The sequence below is a fragment of the Oncorhynchus kisutch genome, linkage group LG17 (genome assembly GCF_002021735.2).
Source record: "Oncorhynchus kisutch isolate 150728-3 linkage group LG17, Okis_V2, whole genome shotgun sequence".
In the NCBI taxonomy this organism is placed as follows: Eukaryota; Metazoa; Chordata; class Actinopteri; order Salmoniformes; family Salmonidae; genus Oncorhynchus; species Oncorhynchus kisutch.
In genome coordinates, this window is record NC_034190.2 from 55,969,466 (window position 1) to 55,989,615 (window position 20,150).

Below are 20,150 nucleotides of genomic sequence, written 5' to 3' on the forward strand. Positions count from 1 at the left end.
CAAAGGGATGCTGGCCCATGTTGACTCCAATGCTTCCCACAGTTATGTCACGTTGGCTGGATGTCCTTTGGGTGGTGGACCATTCTTGATACACACAGGAAACTATTGAGCGTGAAAAACCCAGCAGCGTTGCAGTTCTTGGCACAGTCAAACCGGTGCGCCTGGCATCTACTACCATACCCTGTTCAAAGGCACTTCAATCTTTTGTTTTGCCCATTCACCCTCTGAATGGCACACATACACAATCCATGTCTCAGATGTCTCAAGGCTTAAAAATCCTTATTTCACCTGTCTTCTCCCCTTCATCTACACTGATTGAAGTGGATTTAACAAGTGACATCAGTAAGAGATCATTGCTTTCACCAAGATTCACCTGGTCAGTCTATGTCATGGAAAGAGCATGTGTTCCTAATGTTTTGTTCACTCAGTACAGTATATTCGGAAAGTATGGCTTTTTCTTTGCAACTTTGCCTAGAATGCCAGCATCCCGGAGTCACCTCTTCACTGTTGACGTTGAGACTGGTGTTTTGCAGGTACTATTTAATGAAGCTGCCAGTTGAAGACTTGTGAGGCATCTGTTTCTCAAACTAGACACTGTAATGTATTTGTCCTCTTGCTCAGATGTGCACCGGGCCTCCCACTCCTCCTTCTATTCTGGTTAGGGCCAGTTTGCGCTGTTCTGTGAAGGGAGTAGTACACAGCGATGTATGAGATCTTCAGTTTCTTGGTCATTTCTTGCATGGAATGGCCTTTTGTTCTCAGAACAAGAATAGACTGACGAGTTTCAGAAGAAAGTTCTTTGTTTCTGGCCATTTTGAGCCTGTAATCGAACCCACAAATGCTCCAGATACTCAACTAGTCTAAAGAAGGCCAGTTTTATTGCTTATTTAATCAGTACAACAGTTTTCAGCTGTGCTAACATAATTGCAAACAGGTTTTCTAATGATCGATTAGCCATTCAAAGGGATAAACTTGGATTAGCTAACACAATGTGCTATTGGAACACAGGAGTAATGGTTGCTGATAATGGGCCTTGGTGCGCATATGTACTGTAGATATTCCATTAAAAGCTGCCATTTCCAGCTACAATAGTCATTTACAACACTAACAATGTCTACACTGTATTTCTGATCGATTTGATGTTATTTTAATGGACAAAAAAAGTGTTTTTCTTTCAAAAACAAGGACATTTGTAAGTGACTCCTAACTTTTGATCGGTAGTGTACGTATCTATGGGGTACATATGTACCTCAATTAACTCGTACTCCTGCACATCAACTCAGTACTGGTACCCCATGTATGTAGCCAAGTTATCGTTACTCATTGTGTATTTATTCCTTGTGTTATTATCTTTCTATTTTCTTTCTCTCTGCATTGTTGGAACGGACCCATAAGTAAGCATTTCATTGTTATTCTACACCTGTTGTTCACATTGCATCTGACAAATACAATTTGATTTAATATTACATGGTACTACAGCTGAAACAGAGCTGTACTTTAAATTTGCAAAAATGTACCCTTACTCAAACCAAACAGTTATCATCAGCTTCCTTTATATTAATGACTTAATATGCAGGATTGCACAACACAATTAAATAAACTATTTTTTTAAGGTAACTTAGGATATGTATGTATTCAAAAAAAAATAATGGAATACCAGTGAAATAACATTACCTTAAGCTTGGTGCAATGCATGCATAATAGATTGTTGATTTCACTGTGCATATGGTAGGAGTTGGATTAGCTTCAAAGTGTACAAATTTGCATGATTCGATTTGAGGGATTCTGGAATTACAGAAAACACCACTACCACCCCCCGTTCACTGTGCTACAGAAAGGTTTCACATTCCCACAGATGGTGGAAAGCACTGTGGAAATATTGCCATTTAGATACGAAAGAGTAAACACATGAAATAAAAACACATAGGAGATTTTAACCACATTTGTCATTTGTTCTAAGAAGGGCAAAGTATGTTTTTAAACCAAATAATTAAATCCTATTTCGTAAAAGTAACTTCAAATTAAAGGTCTAATGCAGACTTTTTTTCCTCAATATCAAATCCTTTCTGGGTAAGAATTAAGTACCATACTGTGATTGTTTTCAAATAAAATGGTCAAAAATAACAAAAATAGCTTCTTAGTACAGAGCAATTTCTAAGACTGTCTGCGACTGTCTGGGAGTGGTCTGAGTGGGGAGTGAAAAACTGAAAATTAGCTGTTATTGGCAGAGAGGTTTGGAACTCTTTTTCTTATTGGTCTTATTGGTCTCATTTACAGCATGGTGATGTGACTAGACATGCCAATATGTCCTACTAAAACAGGTGCACATTTTAGGCAATCCTTTCAGACAGCTCTTGCACTAAAAGGGCATTATCATAATTTTCACAATTTCACAGTAATTATTCCAACCTCATAGTATGGAAATATATATATATAAAACAAAGGAAAATCACATTTTTGACTGCACAGGGCTTTAAGTATTGCCAATTTTATTAACATTTGTTTTTAGAGAATATGAATTAGAGTAGAATGCCACAGTAATAATGATCAATGCTTTTGGTCACTCAGTCCTACAATTACATACTTTTCACGTAAATTATGCGTTGATGTCAATGAGAGATTTGCACAAAAACTCAGGGTAGCCTGCGCACCCAGATCTCAAGTTTTGGATTCCATTCTTAGAGAACCCATTGCATCAGATATATACTGTATGTTTAGTGTTATGACACCTAAGATGAGTCATTCAAAGCAAAAGCTGCTGAACCTTTTTCCCGTTTGTTTCAGACAACGGAATAACTAACATTTCCCCAAAAGGTCTTGTCCCTCTCTATGACAGTCAATGTACTGTTTGTTAATATGATATGGTGTCTAAATAAGCTTGACTTACAGTGCAACTAAGTCACAAGAATAACTGGTATAAATACAAAGTGATAAAAAAAATAAAAAAAAGTAAATGGCAGAAATTCATTTTTATCACATTTTCATGAACGCAGACGGTTTGCTCCTTTCCGTGTGACTATTGTCACCCTCATCTTTTGGTTCCATTGTGATCTAGACTTGGGTGAAGGCATATGTCTCTGCAATGGGATTTTCACAGCAGTGTGTACACATACTTTCATGCAAATGTCATGCCCGTCAATTCAGAGCTGTCCCTCTTCTCAATGGATAACCAGATTATAATTTAGATCAGGTCATCCATCTGTTTGCACACTCCCACACAGAGCGCTGTGTATGGAGAAGTAGTGCAACCTCATCATTTACCCAACATCCACCTCAAACAATATGAGAGAACAGCCGTCAAAAGGTTTCTTATGCCTGCCTCTCATGGTTATCCTTTTCATTTACATATATTTTTTGTTGTTTTTTTTCCCAATATGAATGGATTTGTCGCTGAGATGACACTCTGAAAATGATACAGGCACGCAAAACAATTTTTCTAAAGAAACCATGATAGCCTAAATCCATTTTGTCATTCCAAATCAATTTAGTTTTCGATATGGATGAAAAGTAGCATATTTTTAAAACGTGTCAAAATCAACAAAGGGCTATAGAAAGGACAACATAAAGATAAGGAATAGGGATTACATACAGATGGAGGATCCTAATTTGAGCCAGTTTTTACAGCAGGAAAATAATCCTGCAGCAACAGGAAATATGAATTATTATGTGGATTATAATTATTGTAAATGTTTTGTTAGGGCATGTCAAGTCTGAAATTCTAAATTGAAATTAGAAGCCTTTTTAAAACTAAAATACACTACAATTTGACATTTTAGAAGAGTGATAAAATTAAGATCCTACATCTGTAGGGTATGCTGTCAAAGGACAAGACTTGGAATTCTGCCTATGAATTGACTACCAGGGTGCAAAGGTGATGCTATAGCATCTTGAGTTTGCCATTGGTAACACAGTCTATTGAAAACTGTGTAAGCTGCTTCCTTACTTGAGCAATGAACACGTCCAAGCAATGGAGGTGGTGGAGGATCCGAGTTGTGTGAATCATGGATAAATCAGAACATTGGATATACTTTACAAGTCCAGAGCCATACATTTCCAAGTAGAGCTCCTGAAAATGTCAGTTGTCGTGGAAATTTCCTGTATTTACCAAATCATGAGAGCAAACCACACACAAGTCAGAGTTATCATAAAGTCCATCTTTATTTATATGAGCTCCATCACAACCCTGTGACTCTTAGATCAATTCAGTGTCTATCAATGAATTCTCTGAGAGTCCCTTACACATTGCAACTGAGATCCTTTATAGCTTTATGCTGTCTGGTCCTCTGGCAGTCTCTATGGGGGTGCCACAGGGTTCAATTCTCGGGCCGACTCTTTTCTCTGTGTATATCAATGATGTTGCTCTTGCTGCGGGCGATTCCCTGATCCACCTCTACGCAGACGACACCATTCTATATACCTTCGGCCCGTCTTTGGACACTGTGCTATCTAACCTCCAAACAAGCTTCAATACCATACAACACTCCTTCCGTGGCCTCCAACTGCTCTTAAACGCTAGTAAAACCAAATGCATGCTTTTCAACCGGTCGCTGCCTGCACCCGCATGCCCGACTAGCATCACCACCCTGGATGGTTCCGACCTAGAATATGTGGACGTCTATAAGTACCTAGGTGTGTGGCTAGACTGCAAACTCTCCTTCCAGACTCATATCAAACATCTCCAATCGAAAATCAAATCAAGAGTCGGCTTTCTATTCCGCAACAAAGCCTCCTTCACTCACGCCGCCAAGTTTACCCTAGTAAAACTGACTATCCTACCGATCCTCGACTTCGGCGATGTCATCTACAAAATGGCTTCCAACACTCTACTCAGCAAACTGGATGCAGTCTATCACAGTGCCATCCATTTCGTCACTAAAGCACCTTATACCACCCACCACTGCGACTTGTATGCTCTAGACGGCTGGCCCTCGCTACATATTCGTCGCCAGACCCACTGGCTCCAGGTCATCTACAAGTCCATGCTAGGTAAAGCTCCGCCTTATCTCAGCTCACTGGTCACGATGGCAACACCCATCCGTAGCACGCGCTCCAGCAGGTGTATCTCACTGATCATCCCTAAAGCCAACACCTCATTTGGCCGCCTTTCGTTCCAGTACTCTGCTGCCTGTGACTGGAACGAATTGCAAAAATTGAAGTTGGAGACTTTTATCTCCCTCACCAACTTCAAACATCAGCTATCTGAGCAGCTAACCGATCGCTGCAGCTGTACATAGTCTATTGGTAAATAGCCCACCCTTTTTCACCTACCTCATCCCCATACTGTTTTTATTTATTTACTTTTCTGCTCTTTTGCACACCAATATCTCTACCTGTACATGACCATCTGATCATTCATCACTCCAGTGTTAATCTGCAAAATTGTAATTATTAGCCTACCTCCTCATGCCTTTTGCACACATTGTATATAGACTCCCCCTTTGGTTTCTACTGTGTTATTGACTTGTTAATTGTTTACTCCATGTGTAACTCTTTGTTGTCTGCTCACACTGCTATGCTTTATCTTGGCCAGGTCGCAGTTGCAAATGAGAACTTGTCCTCAACTAGCCTACCTGGTTAAATAAAGGTGAAATAAAATAAACAAATATTTAAAAAAATAGCAAAGACACACATAGCCAGACAGCATTGGCCATAATTTATCGTTCAGCTTTGTCTCCTAAACTATGTTCTTTTCTCAAACTCAGAACCATAAAACAAATCCTCATATCAATAGGCATATATCACATGCCCCCTCCTTGACAAGATCACAGATACACATTGACTGGCACATAGACATTGTGGAGCCAAGAGATACACGCTTGACCTCTCCCCTCTCTGCGGCCCAAGTAACTTAGTCCTGACATAGAACAGATGACTGCAACCCGGCCACAGTATTATACAAAAATAAACATTCTGATGAGAAGTAACTTACACACATATAATGAATATAAAACATCTTACATATGTTACCAACTAATTCTGATTATTCCCCAACACAGTTAAATTAATTTGAGGAAATATGGCCAGTGGTTGCACGTTCAGATTGATTGTTTTGATGAAGGAGATATTCTTATTCTCCCTCTGTTTACTTTTCTCCAAAATTATTTCAGATTAAAGGTATTTTAAATGTAATTCAATGCAATTTAATTCAAAATTGGGTCTGTCTAATAGAGACTGAAGAAATCAAAGTGAGGCAAACTGGCCTGAAGTAATACTAATCAGCAGTATGTTATCGTGGTTGAATCTTGTGAGTGTGCGTCTGGCCCACTGGTCTTGTGATGTTCCAGTCCAAGTAAGTCCGGTGTCTTTTAAATCAGCTGATGATCAGGTGCTTTGTAAGTATTTTTGAGGATGAGGGTTACCCATTCATCCTCCTACCTTGGAGCTTCTATGTCTCTCTCTCTCTCTCACTCTCTCTCGCTCTCTCCCTCTGTCTCTGTCTCCCTCTCCCTCTGTCTCCCTCTGTCTCATTCTCTCATTCTTGCTCTCTCTCGCTTGTTCTCTCTGTCTCATTCTCTCTCTCTCGCTCTCTCTCTCTCATTAATTGACATTGCAACAGCCTTGGTAACTAATGAACAGAACATACTGTATATTCCTGGGTCTCCTCATACATATTGTCAGACCTGGCTTCTCATACCATAATTGAATGTATTCTAATGACTGCTGGCCTTACATGAATAATGCAGTTGCACATTGCTGAATCAGAACAGATTAATTTCCATAATAAATGCCCTTAATTAAATACAAGCAATTAAAATAAAAGCCCTATCAAATAGAGCCTGACTGTCAGTCAACACAGTGGCATGTAACTGAAAATGTCCCCTTTCTTTGCTCTTGGTTCGCTCTGTAATACGAATCCATTTAGAAACAGATCAGGTAGCCAGAACCCTTGGGACATAGATTATACTTAATCAACTAATTGACACAACAAAGACATTTTCTAATGTGTGTGTTCAATAAAAAGCTTATGCAGAATGTAATAACGTCTGGGCATCTTGTGTTAATGCTGAATTATTCAAGAGGAAGACTTGTATGTCCAACTATCCAGAATTTGGCATTTGAGTGCTGTTGATCTTTGGTATTGCTGAAAGAAAGAACTCTTATGGTTGCAAGGGTAAAGGCAACTAATATCCAGAACTATTGTACAATCAAATACATATGTAATGATGTGTTGAAACATGTGCCTGCACATTGATTGACAAATCAAAACATGACTGCGGATGACTTTATTTGGATAGTAGTTTATATATGATCTCTAGATAATCAAACTATCAACCAACATAGTTATAGCAACTTAAAGGGACATTACACTTCAAAATAAAACATTTGCTGTTTTCTATACCTCATGTAGTCTAATATCAAGACAATCAATCAATCAATCAATCGATTGTGTAGATCCAGGTATGTGCCTCAGCCCCAAATGAATTGAAAGGATAAGCACCACATAAGGTACTTATCTTTTCCATTCATTTAGAATTGTGGCATACAGTTGGATCTACAAAACACACTCGGACGTGGATTTATCTCGACAAGAGACCGCATTCGAGGTTTTGGAGTGCAATGTCCAGTTAAACTGGAGTGATGTGCAAAAAATACAACATGTTCAGACAGGCTTGACTGTCCTAGTCTAGAATGACCATGTGATCATTCATTTAGCTTCCCAGAGAACTATTTGCAAACACAGTACCGGTGTCACGTCCTGACCTTAGTTCCTTTTGTATGTTTCTATTTTAGGTTGGTCAGGGCGTGAGGTGGGGTGGGCATTCTATGTTTTGTTTTCGTGTTTATATTTCTATGTGTTTGGCCTGGTATGGTTCCCAATCAGAGGCAGCTGTCAATCGTTGTCTCTGATTGAGAACCATACTTAGGAAGCCTGTTTTCCCACTCTTGTTTGAGGGTGGTTATTTTCCGTTTCAGTGTTTTTCACCATATCGGACTGTTTCGGTTTTTCTTTATTCGCTTGTTCGCTTGTTCTCTGTGTTCTGTGAAATAAATATGACGAACACTTACCATGCTGCATATTGGTCCGATATTTCCTACTCCTCCTCAGAAGAGGAAGACGACAACCGTTACAAACCCGGCTACAATTCTACTCTGTCATTCTACACAACAAAGCAACATAGAAATTGAATATGAACAAAATTTAATGGATTATTGAATGGTGTTTGCAGTATTCACAATCTCTAAAAAGTAGAGATGACATTTAACTCACCAAAGCTTGTCAGTGATGAAGGGAAGAAAAGAAGGGATGGAGATAGATAGACAAAGGGGGGGATATTATACCTCCTTTATTGACATTGACAAACTCACAGGCTGGAGGAGTAACCATCATTAGTGCTCGTCCTACTGTATAGAATGGGGAGGGACTATAGCCTAATGTAGCTACAGGTAATCATTGTTGCCCTACAGATGAACTAATTGGCAATAATTGAGTTAAGGTGGAAAACAAATCATGTCATGAGTGCATGAAGTGGAAGGAGCCAACTGATTTATTTTCAAAAAAATATAGCATGCCAGACCAAATCAGCTTTATGAGTGATTTAGGGGGGTGGGGATAACACCACAGTCTTAGTTCCGTTCACTAGAGTGGGATTCGAACCAGGCTGATGGTGCGTCAATGATGATAACAAAATGGCATCACAATAAGACTGTCATAACTAGTGACTTTTGGTAATTGGACATTAACTTTGTTTGAACTGAGGGCTGAGTTACTGTGCACCGTGTAATCTGGACTGGGTCCAACATTTTGATCCAAGTAGTACACTGTCATGAGATGTTATGATATACAGTGGGGAGAACAGGTATTTGATACACTGCCAATTTTGCAGGTCTCCTCCTCACAGACCTGCTAGTTTTTCTTTAAGAAGCCCTCCTGTTCTCCACTCATTACCTGCATTAACTGCACCCGTTTGAACTCGTTACCTGTATAAAAGACACCTGTCCACACAGTCAATCAAACAGACTCCAACCTCTCCACTGTATGTCATGTTACTCTTGTTAAAACATTTTCTGTGGTTATACCCTATTTTGTAATGTAGAATAACTGTAGAAAAGGCTCTAATTGTTATACTTATACTTTTTAGGGAAACTGTCACTTAAATTGCACTTTTTAGTTAACTTTCTCTAACTGTAGGCACCTGTGAGCCATAGAGATGTATAGAGATCACAAGTATCAGTCCTTAATGGTGCTGCCCATGTTAAGAGAGGCTTTTGGACACCTGCAACCAATTCCCTTAATAAATACCTGAGTTCCCTTTGTCTTTTAGTTCAGTACCAAACAACCCATGCAGTTCTCCAGCATGTATCCCTTTTATTTGTATTATCTGTGCATCCAATACCCAACCACACACTTCTGGAAATGAAATGAGTAATTGAAAAGATAAAAGTGAAATCTCTCTCAACTGAAACCCCAAGTCTCTCTCCCTATCCTTGTCCTCTAACCGGGACACCTGCACCTGTATCAGCTTCTACCTCACCCAGTACATTCAGAATAGGCAGCCTGTCTTAACAATTAACAATGTTCTCTAAGGTCACACTTTCCATTTTTCTTCTCTGCATTCTCAATCTGATAGACTACTAGCCACAATATGGCAGTAAACCGTCCCTGTAATTGTTGATGAAAACAGTTAATGACTAATACCATTTCCTGTACAGAAGCTGCATAAATGACTCATTGCGAGAACACCATTATAAATGGGTTGAAGGGCATTTGGAGCCGTTGACATTCAACTGTTAGATATTGATTCACATTTAGATTTAGAAAAAGAGTAGCATGATGAAAGTAACAAAAGTTCTATTGGCTCTTGTCCTTTTTATGGCAAACAACTTCACAGAAAATACTAATTGCGCTCAGATGAAAGTGGCCATAATTAATCCCCCCCCCCCTAATGGCACAGATGCATCCATTTCAAAGAGAGGCTGCAACTTCAGATGAAATTTACTTGATTAAGTGTAAGTGGAGCGAGTGTTCACGAGTGTGTGTGTGTGTGTGTGTGTGTGTGTGTGTGTGTGTGTGTGTGTGTGTGTGTGTGTGTGTGTGTGTGTGTGTGTGTGTGTGTGCGTGTGCAAATAGTCACTCAGTATTTCTCATTGTTAAATATCAGGGCCTTCAAATTATATCAGATTGCCATTACTATTGGAATTACTCTTAGCTGAATTCAAATTGATTGAGAAGCCCACGCTATGGTCTGCTATACAATTCAACTGTTGGACGAGATGGGTCCCATTATGTCTGGCGAAAACCGAGCACTGCATTCCACAATAAGAACCTCATACCAATGGTCAAGCATGGTGGTGGTAGTGTGATGGTTTGGGGATGCTTTGCTGCCTCAGGACCAGGACGACTTGCCATAATAGAAGGAACCATCAATTATGTTCTTTATCAGAGAATTCTACAGGAGAATGTCAGGCCATCCGTCTGTGAGCTGAAGCGCAGCTGGGTCATGCAGCAAGACAATGATCCAAAACACACAATCAAGTCTACATGAAAATAGTTTTAAAAAGCAACACATTTGAAGTTTTGGAATGGCCTAGTCAATGTCCAGACCTAATCCCAATTGAGATGTTGTGGCAGGACTTGAAACAAGCAGTTCATGCTTGAAAACCCACAAGTATCGCTGAGTTAAAACATTTCTGCATGGAAGAGTGGGCCAAAATTCCTCCACAGCGATGTGAGAGACTGATCAAAAACTACAGGAAGCATTTGGTTGCAGTCATTGCAGCTAAAGGTGGCACAACCAGTTATTGAGTGTAAGGGGGAATTACTTTTTTTTCACACAGGGTAATTGGGTTTTGTATAACTGTGTTAATTCATTAAATATAATAAGAATACATTTTTTGTGTTATTTGTAAACTCAGGTTCTCTTTATCTAATATTATGTTTTGGTTGAAGATCTGATAACATTCAGTGTCAAAAATATGCACAATAGAGAAAATCAGAAAGGGGAAAAATACTTTTTCACGGCACTGTACACTAAGTAATTCACTGAGAATTTACTTGTCATTGTCAAGGATTGTGATTTTCCCTTTCCCTCCCTATTATTTTTAATAGCAGGCCTTGTGTTCCCAGGTGACAGCACATCTGGATGACATTAGAAATAGAAGCTTGCATCATGGGAAAGTGTCCCATTTATAGTCTATGGCATCACATGGTGTCACATAGATAAGACATGACAAGGTTACAGTATTTTCCATCTTTGTGTATCTGAGAATCTCTTATGCGCCACTTCTCTTCAAATGAGAACAGACCATGAAATCAATTACAGCTAGGTTAGAGTACATTTGGTCATCAGCTAGGAAGAACTTGACATTGGCAAATGTGCCAAAGGAAACAGAAACCAAACCACATGTATTTTAGTCAAATATTGTGTTATTAAACCAGGCAGCTAAAGTTGTGCTGCCTCACTGGATATCAAATGAAACACTGAGAACATGTTCTTGCCTTCAGTTCTTGCTAATTCATAATTATGTCTTACATGCATGATAACATCACATTAATTTACCTGTCATGTTTTTGCATTTAAGAAAGAACAGAACACACAAATAGATAGAAAAATTGTGTGACTCAGTTGTGGTTTGCAACAGTGTTTTATGTAGCTCGTACCATTCTACCAATTCAACACTTGGCCTCTATTCTTGTGTTTTCTTTATGGGGCATAGCATGGTGGGAAAAGGAGCGGCCAATGTACTGATTACTTGTTGTGGTAAGCGTTTCTATTGTTCCCTGGAACCCAATTATAGAACAAAGGCATGTCTATTGAAAGCGTTTGAGCTCAGGAAATAGTACAACGCAAAGAAGCACAATGTTAATGTGTGCTGCACTTTCCATTGTATACAGCCTGCATATACACACACACACCTTACATTTATATAATATGCAAGTGCATACTGTGTGTGTTTGCACTTGAAATACCTTTGGGGAAATTTATTTTCTGTGTCACTGTGAGGGGAAATGCATAGCTTTAGATACATAAATCATGTGTTTTAGTCCCAAATATAGCCAACATTTGCTGTTCAATTTATAGGCTGTTTAACGATGTAAACAGATTATTTTGGTTTTGTTTAGTTGACTGTTCCAATAGAAATGGGCCTTCTCTGATATACACTGTCGATAAAGGTATAGTTTAGAAAAATGATATCTTTAGATATTTGCTTCCTTACCATGAAAGCAGTCAATGGACAAGGAGTGACTGGAGGGACTTTAACCCCATTTAAGTCAATCTCCCCCATTTAGCATGTTTAAAATGTCATTCACAAATCATCCCAAAATCATTTAAAACCAAGTCATGACCTACACAATCCATTTAACCTGTTGAGTGTAGGGGGCAGTATTTTGATGTTTGGATGAAAAACATACCCAAATGAAACTGCCTATTTCTCAGGCCCAGAATCTAGAATATGCATATAATTGTCAGATTAGGATAGGAAACACTCTAAAGTTTCCAAAACGGTCAAAATATTGTCTGTGAGTATAACAGAACTGATATTGCAGGCGAAAACATGAGGAAAATCCAACCCGGAAGTGCTGTTTTTCCTGAAAGCTCTCTGTTCCATTGCCTGCCTTCGCTCCATTTAAAGGGATATCAACCAGATTCCTTTTCCTATGGCTTCCCCATGGTGTGAACAGTCTTTATACATAGTTTCAGGCTTTTATTTTGAAAAATGAGCGAGAAAGATCACATTGTATGGCTGGGTGTCAGCAGCGTTTTGCATGCGCAACAGCTTGGAGCAGACATTTTCTCTCTTTCTCCTATTGAAGAAGCTACAGTCCCGGTTGAAATATGATCAATTATATATTGCAAAAACAACCTGAGGATTGATTATAAAAAAAACTTTGACATGTTTCTAAAAACTTTACGGATACTATTTGGAATTTTAGGTCTGCCTGGTCGTGACCGCTCGAGCCTGTGGATTTCTGAACATAACGTGCCAACCAAATGGAGGTATTTTGGATATGTGTTCCAGTCGGATGGATGTGTTCCAGTCGAATTTGACCGATTTCAAAGTTTTCTCTCTGAAGAATGTAGTTCATTTAATCTGATTGTCATAAGGTTCCATGACTTTGTCCACACAGGGCATCTGAACACACAAAATAAATGTTGATGAGTTTCATTACATTTTAGGTGTTTATTTAACTTTGGTGCACCTGTGGTGTTCCCAGTCAAAAATTACCAGTCATTAGAAATGAATGGGTGAGACTACAATTAAGTATATACAATTGAGTTCAGGCACATGCCCATTCATCAGCTGGACACACTTCCTCTCCCAGACCCCCACATGGATTAAGCACACAAGAGTAATTCCAATAGTAATGGCAATCTGATATAATTTGAAGGCCCTGATATTTAACAATGAGAAATACTGAGTGATTATTTTCACACACACACACATAGTCAAAATAATCTATACATTATGCTTTTTTACTCAAAAAAAAAAGTTGTATGAGCTCAGGTCAATGAGACCTACAGGCCATAAATAGCAAATAGAAGTTCAAAACTTGTAATGTTCACAATAACTTAAGTTGATAAAAAGATTTTAACACCACATTAGGTGATAATATATGTATTGTTATGGATATATAATCAGCTTTAATGGGGGCGGACATTTTAGACCGGGAACACAGAATTAATTAACATGAAATGAACACAACAGGATGGTTAAGCAATCCCTATCTATGCAGCATGAATACAGATATACAGCGCATTCAGAAAGTATTCAGACCCCTTCCCTTTCTCCACATCTTGTTACATTACAGCCTTATTCTAAAATTGATTAAATTTAAATTAAAATCCTTATCAATCTACACACAATAACCCATAACGACAAAGTGAAAACAGGTTTTTAGAAATTGATCATCCTTGAGATGTTTCTCCAACTTGATTGGAGTCCACCTGTGGTAAATTCAATTGATTGGACATGATTTGGAAAGGCACACACCTGTCTATACAGTGGTTCCTCCTTCAAAAGGGTCGTCATACTGCAGCACACCTTGCGGGCTGCAGCAGAATTCTATGGCACGTTATTTAATTGTCAGCCATTGTTACCATGAATGCTAGTTTGACCATCTTTGAGAAACATTTGATAGCCTTCGAAAGTGGCTGTACTAGATTATTTAAAACCTTGTTTTGTAAGAACATAGGATATGGGATGGATTTTAAGAAATTTTGCTTAATTCATTTGCTTAATATTATGGTGTTTCTATTCCAAGAAAAACTAAACCCTCAGGGTGTCAGTTAGGACGGAACGGAAAATATGGCGCTGTACAACGTGGCGGTCGGGAGTAGGCTACAGTACTAAGAGCATAACATTTCCACACTCTAATTGTAGTCTAATCAATACCCAAACAGAGATTCAGTGAAAGTAAAAATCTCATTGATTTATCAATTATTATTGATCAGTCCCCATGCTTGTCTCGGTGCCGAAATAGTTGACCTCAGCGGGTAGGCTATTGCTTCAAATCCTATTGCTTTTAACTTCAATATGCTTTTCAAATAAATAAGACCAACACCACTTTTAACAGCACATTACTCAACACTAGTGAGACTCATCTCACCTACGATAGGCCTACAGTATATTACGTGACTTTCCGCCAATAGTTACATTTAGAGGGTTGGAAGATTCTAAATTAATATCTAAGGGGCATTTTTTGTTAGGGCAAATCTGATATGTGAGAATGTCTAAGGGGCATTTATATCATTCTAAATGAATTAATAATAATAATAATCGCTATAAGCCTAATGTATTTATTTTACTTTTATTATAGTATATAGGCCTAAATCGGGGATTGGCAACTCCAGTCCTCAGGGGCATGATTGGTGTCACACTTTTGCCCCAGCTAACACACTTGACTAATAATCAACTAATCATGATCTTCAGTTTCGAATGAAATTAGTTCAATCAGCTGTGTTTGCTAGGGATGAGAAAAAAGTGTTACACTACTCCAGCCCCCGAGGATTGGAGTTGCCCATCCCTGGCCTAAATCATAATAATATTGCTGGATAATTCTACATTTTTATGACATGCCTGGTTTATTCCGTCTCCACAACAAATATCAGCCTACCATTTATCCATCGCTTATTTAATAGCCAAGCATGCTCGAAAGTAAGTAGGCTGGTAGTGTCACACCCTGATTTGTTTCACCTGTCTTTGTGATTGTCTCCACCCCCCTCCAGGTGTCGCCATCTTCCCCATTATCCCCTGTGTGTTTATACCTCTGTTCTCTGTTTGTCTGTTGCCAGATTGTCTTGTTTATGAAGTCAACCAGCATTTTTATATTCAGCTCCTGCTTTTCCCCAGTCTCCCCTTTTCTCGTCCTCTTGGTTTTGACTCTTGCCTGTCCTGACCCTGTACCCGCCCGCCTGACCACTCTGCCTGCCTGCTGTCCTGTACCTTTGTCCCTTTTGCTGTAATAAACATTGTTACTTCGACACGCTCTGCATCTGAGTCTTATCTTGATTCCTGAGGAGAGGAGAGGAGAGGAGAGGAGAGGAGAGGAGAGGAGAGGAGAGGAGAGGAGAGGAGAGGAGAGGAGAGGAGAGGAGAGGAGAGGAGAGGAGAGGAGAGGAGAGGAGAGGAGAGGAGAGGAGAGGAGAGGAGAGGAGAGGAGAGGAAATTAAGTAGTGGTGGTGAAGAATTGACTGAAAAGGAAGAGTGTTGAAAATTGAAAGGGATGATAAGTGTATGTTGTACAAGGATTTGTTTTTTCTTGTTGTACAAGGATTTGTTTTTTCTTAGTGAGCACCTCCCTATGCATGTACAGTTGAAGTCGGAAGTTTACATACACCTTAGCCAATTACATTTAAACACAGTTTTTCACAATTCCTGACATTTAATCCTACAAAAAATTCCCTGTTTTAGGTCAGTTAGGTTGACCACTTTATTTTAAGAATGTGAAATGTCATAATTGTAGAGAGAATGATTTATTTCAGCTTTTATTTATTTCATCACATTCCCAGTGGGTCAGAAGTTTACATACTCAATTAGTATTTGGTAGCACTGCCTTTGAATTGTTTAACATGGGTCTAACGTTTCGGGTAGCCTTCCGCAAGCGTATATATGTTCGGTGAATTTTGGCCCATTCCTCCTGACAGAGCTGGTGTAACTGAGTCAGGTTCATAGGCCTCCTTGCTCACACACGCTTTTTCAGTTCTGCCCACAAATGTTCTATAGGATTGAGGTCAGCGCTTTGTGATGGCCACCCCAATACCTTGCCTTTGTCCTTAAGCCATTTTGCTACAACTTTGGACTTATGCTTGGGGTCATTGTCCATTTGGAAGACCCATTTGTGACCAAGCTTTAATTTCCTGACTGATGTCTTGATGTTGCTTCAATATATCCACAATTTTCCTGCCTCATGAAGCTATCTATTTTGTGACATGCACCAGTCCCTCCTGCAGCAAAGCACCCCCACAAAATGCTGCTGCCACCCCTGTGCTTTACGGTTGGGATGGTGTTCTTCGGCTTGCAAGCTCCCCCTTTTTCCTCGAAACATAACGATGGTCATTATGGCCAAACAGTTCTATTTTTGTTTCATCAGACCAGGAGACATTTCTCCAAAAAGAATGATCTTTGTCCCCATGTGCAGTTGCAAACCGTAGTCTGGCTTTTTAATTGTGGTTTTGGAGTAGTGGCTTCTTCCTTGCTGAGCAGCCTTTCAGGTTATGTCAATATAGGACTCGCTTTACTTTGGATACAGATACATTTGTACCTGTTTCCTCAAGCATTCTTTGCTGTTGTTCTGGGATTGATTTGCACTTTTCACACCAAAGTACTTTCATCTCTAGGAGACAGAACGCATCTCCTTCCTGAGCGGTATGATGGCTGCGTGGTCCCATAGTGTTTATTCTTGCATACTATTGTTTGTACAGATGAACGTGGTACCTTCAGGCTTTTGGAAATTGCTCCCAAGGATGAGCCAGATTTGTGGAGGTCTACAATTCTTTTCTGAGGCCTTGGCTGATTTCTTTAGATTTTTTTCCCCATGATGTCAAGCGAAGAGACACTGAGTTTGAAGGTAGTCCTTGAAATACATCCACAGGTATACCTCCAATTGACTAAATTATGTAAATTAGCCTATCAGAAGCTTCTAAAGCCATGACATTGTTTTCTGGGATTTTCCAAGCTGTTTAGAGGCACAGCCAAATTAGTGTATGTACATTTCTGACCCACTGGAGTTGTGACACAGTGAATTATAAGTGAAATAATCTTTCTGCAAACAATCGTTGGAAAAATTACTTGTCATGCACAAAGTAGATGTCCTAACCGACTTGACAAAACTATAGTTTGTTATCAAGAAATTTGTGGAGGACTTGAAAAACACTTAGGCTGGAGTCATATGTAAACTAATGTGTAAACTTCTGACTTCAACTGTAAAAGTAGAGTATATTTGGGCATTTGTCCCAAAACCACTATAATGTAGGATTTGGCCATGTTTCAAGTGTCGCAGACAGGTGGGTGTGTGTGTGTGTGTGTGTGTGTGTGTGTGTGTGTGTGTATGGAAGGTTGGAATGAGAGAACGGCAGTGTTGCAATTGTGGTGTGGCTCATGACCCGTAGTTCGTGGAGTGCCCTGTAAGTGTGTAGGTTGCTGAAGTTAGGGTAGTCCTTTGGGTCTCTTATGTGGAGGCAATCAAAATAATTAAGAGAGGTGACACTACTGTTGAAGAGATGGTTGTGGATGCACCACCGCCTGTAGTGAATATTTCTCCGCTAAGAGAACCAGATTGTAATGGTTTTCTTCATCTGAAGGAGAGGCGGACCAAAGCGCAGCGTGGTGGTTATTCATATTCTTTAATTTATAAAGAAACTACACATGAGATAACTAACAAAAACAACAAATGTGAGAAAACCTAAAACAGTCCCATCTGGTGCAAACACAAAGACAGGAACAATCACCCACAAACACACAGTGACACCCAGGCTACCTAAGAATGATTCTCAATCAGAGACAACTAATGACACCTGCCTCTGATTGAGAACCATACTAGGCTGAAACATAGAAAACCCCAAATCATAGAAAATCAAACATAGACTGCCCACCCAACTCACGCCCTGACCATACTAAATAATACAAAACAAAGGAAATAAAGGTCAGAACGTGACACAGATATGCTGTATGTAAAGAAAGTGGATTTTGTGGTGTTCATAGCAAATGTGCTTAACTGCAAGAAAGGAAATCAAAGAAATTGGACGCTGTGGCAGGGCTTCAGGAATTCACAGCAGAAGATTTGCAAGGTTTATTGGTGGCAGAGACTCCTGACCCTGTGTAGGGATCAGACACGGATTATAGACTTTTTTTTGTTGTTTTGGGGAATATCTACTTCTTTTTTTTCACTGGAAAGCTTTTTCACACCATCCAGTAGGTGACGGCATGCATCATAATAGGATGTAGTCCACTGTAAAACCCCACAGAAGAAGACTTCTGGCACTGGAGGAAGACGACTGCTGTCGCCACTACCGGCGTAAGAACCTCGTCACACCCAGCCACTTGCAGCCAGAGGGGGACCAAACGTGTGAATGTGGTCGATTATGTTTGTTCAGAATGGCTCCCTGCTCATGTATGTTCTCCGCTCCCCCTTTGTCGCCTGCATGGGACCGGACCACGGACTGGGTGCCGCAGACACTTGATGACAATGGACACTGAGGAACAACTGGAAACTGACTACTAATGGCAAATGCTGAACGAGCAACCAACAGGTGGCGGTGGGCATTTTAACATCCCTCCAACAGCATGAACATTATTCTCTGGGATCGTATGTACTATCCCCCAAAAAATGGCCTCATCTGTCTCCAACTAGATTTTTTTTAAATACTTTTTTATTTTGTTTCGACTAGCTTATATATGCTGTTGCCTCGTAAAATGAGAAGGATATGAAGTGGGAGAAAAATAAACAGCCCTCTCCCTAGACTTTGGTATAAATTATTTATTGTGCCTATACTGCTTATTCTTTAGTGGTGTAATAAGTAGGCTCCTTGTTAGGGAGCTCTTGTTTCAATCTGTTGCTTTAAATTACGTTTAAACTACTGAAGAGAATAGATTGTTTAGTGTTGACTATTTCTATACTGATTCTCATCTGTCACAAGACTGTAGATGGCATACCAGTGTGATGGACGTTGCTGTTTTAAACATAAAAACAATATAAAAAAATATATAAGGTTTTCAGTCATTTTCCACTTGAGCTCAACCACTGGCATTTCTAACTCTGTTTCGGAGCGCTTGTCTCTGTCACAATTACAACAGCAGCCCTTAGACTGTGGAGGTAATAGTCAACTTCTCTTTACTTAATAGATATTGGTTGTACAGCCAGACTGAAATGGAGGGACTAGCTGAACCTTTTTGTTTTCTGTTGCAAAACGACACTCCTATGGTGTCCCCTAATGAACAGCGTTCTCTTTTTCTCTAGATCTAATCTACAATGCCACCTTTTATTTTATTGGATTCATCTCACATGGCAGTATTTAGATGTTGAGGTCCTATGAAGCTTTCAGGGCAGGGTGAACACAATCTTCAGAGGGAACTATTGTAAACTCAGCAAAAAAAGAAACGTCCTCACTGTCAACTGCTTTTATTTTCAGCAAACTTAACGTGTAAATATTTGTATGAACATAAGATTCAACAACAGACATACACTGAACAGGTTCCACAGACATGTGATGAACAAAAATGGAATAATGTGTCCCTGAACAAAAGGGGGGTCAAAATCAAAAGTAACAGTCAGTATCTGATGTTGCCACCAGCTGCATTAAGTACTGCAGTGCATCTCCTTATGGACTGCACCAGATTTGCCAGTTCTTGCTGTGAGATGTTACCCGACACTTCCACCAAGGCACCTGCGAGTTCCCAGACATTTCTGGGGGGGGGAATGGCCCTAGCCCTCACCCTCTGATCCAACAGGTCCCAGACGTGCTCAATGGGATTGAGATCTGGACTCTTCGCTGGCCATGGAAGAACACTGACATTCCTGTCTTGCAGGAAATCACGCACAGTACGAGCAGTATGGCTGGTGGCATTGTCATGCTGGAGGGTTATGTCAGGATGAGCCTGCAGGAAGGGTATCACCTGAGGGAGAAGGATGTCTTCCCTTAACGCACAGCGTTGAGATTGCCTGCAATGACAACAAGCTCAGTCCAATGATGCTGTGACACACCGCCCCAGAC

General features: G+C 39.8%; 1 pseudogene; it reads left to right on the forward strand.

Moving 5' to 3' along the window:
• Positions 1-18,620, forward strand: part of LOC116354353 (uncharacterized) — a 35,460-nt pseudogene extending 16,840 nt beyond the window's left edge.
• The last annotated feature ends 1,530 nt before the right edge of the window (positions 18,621-20,150 follow it).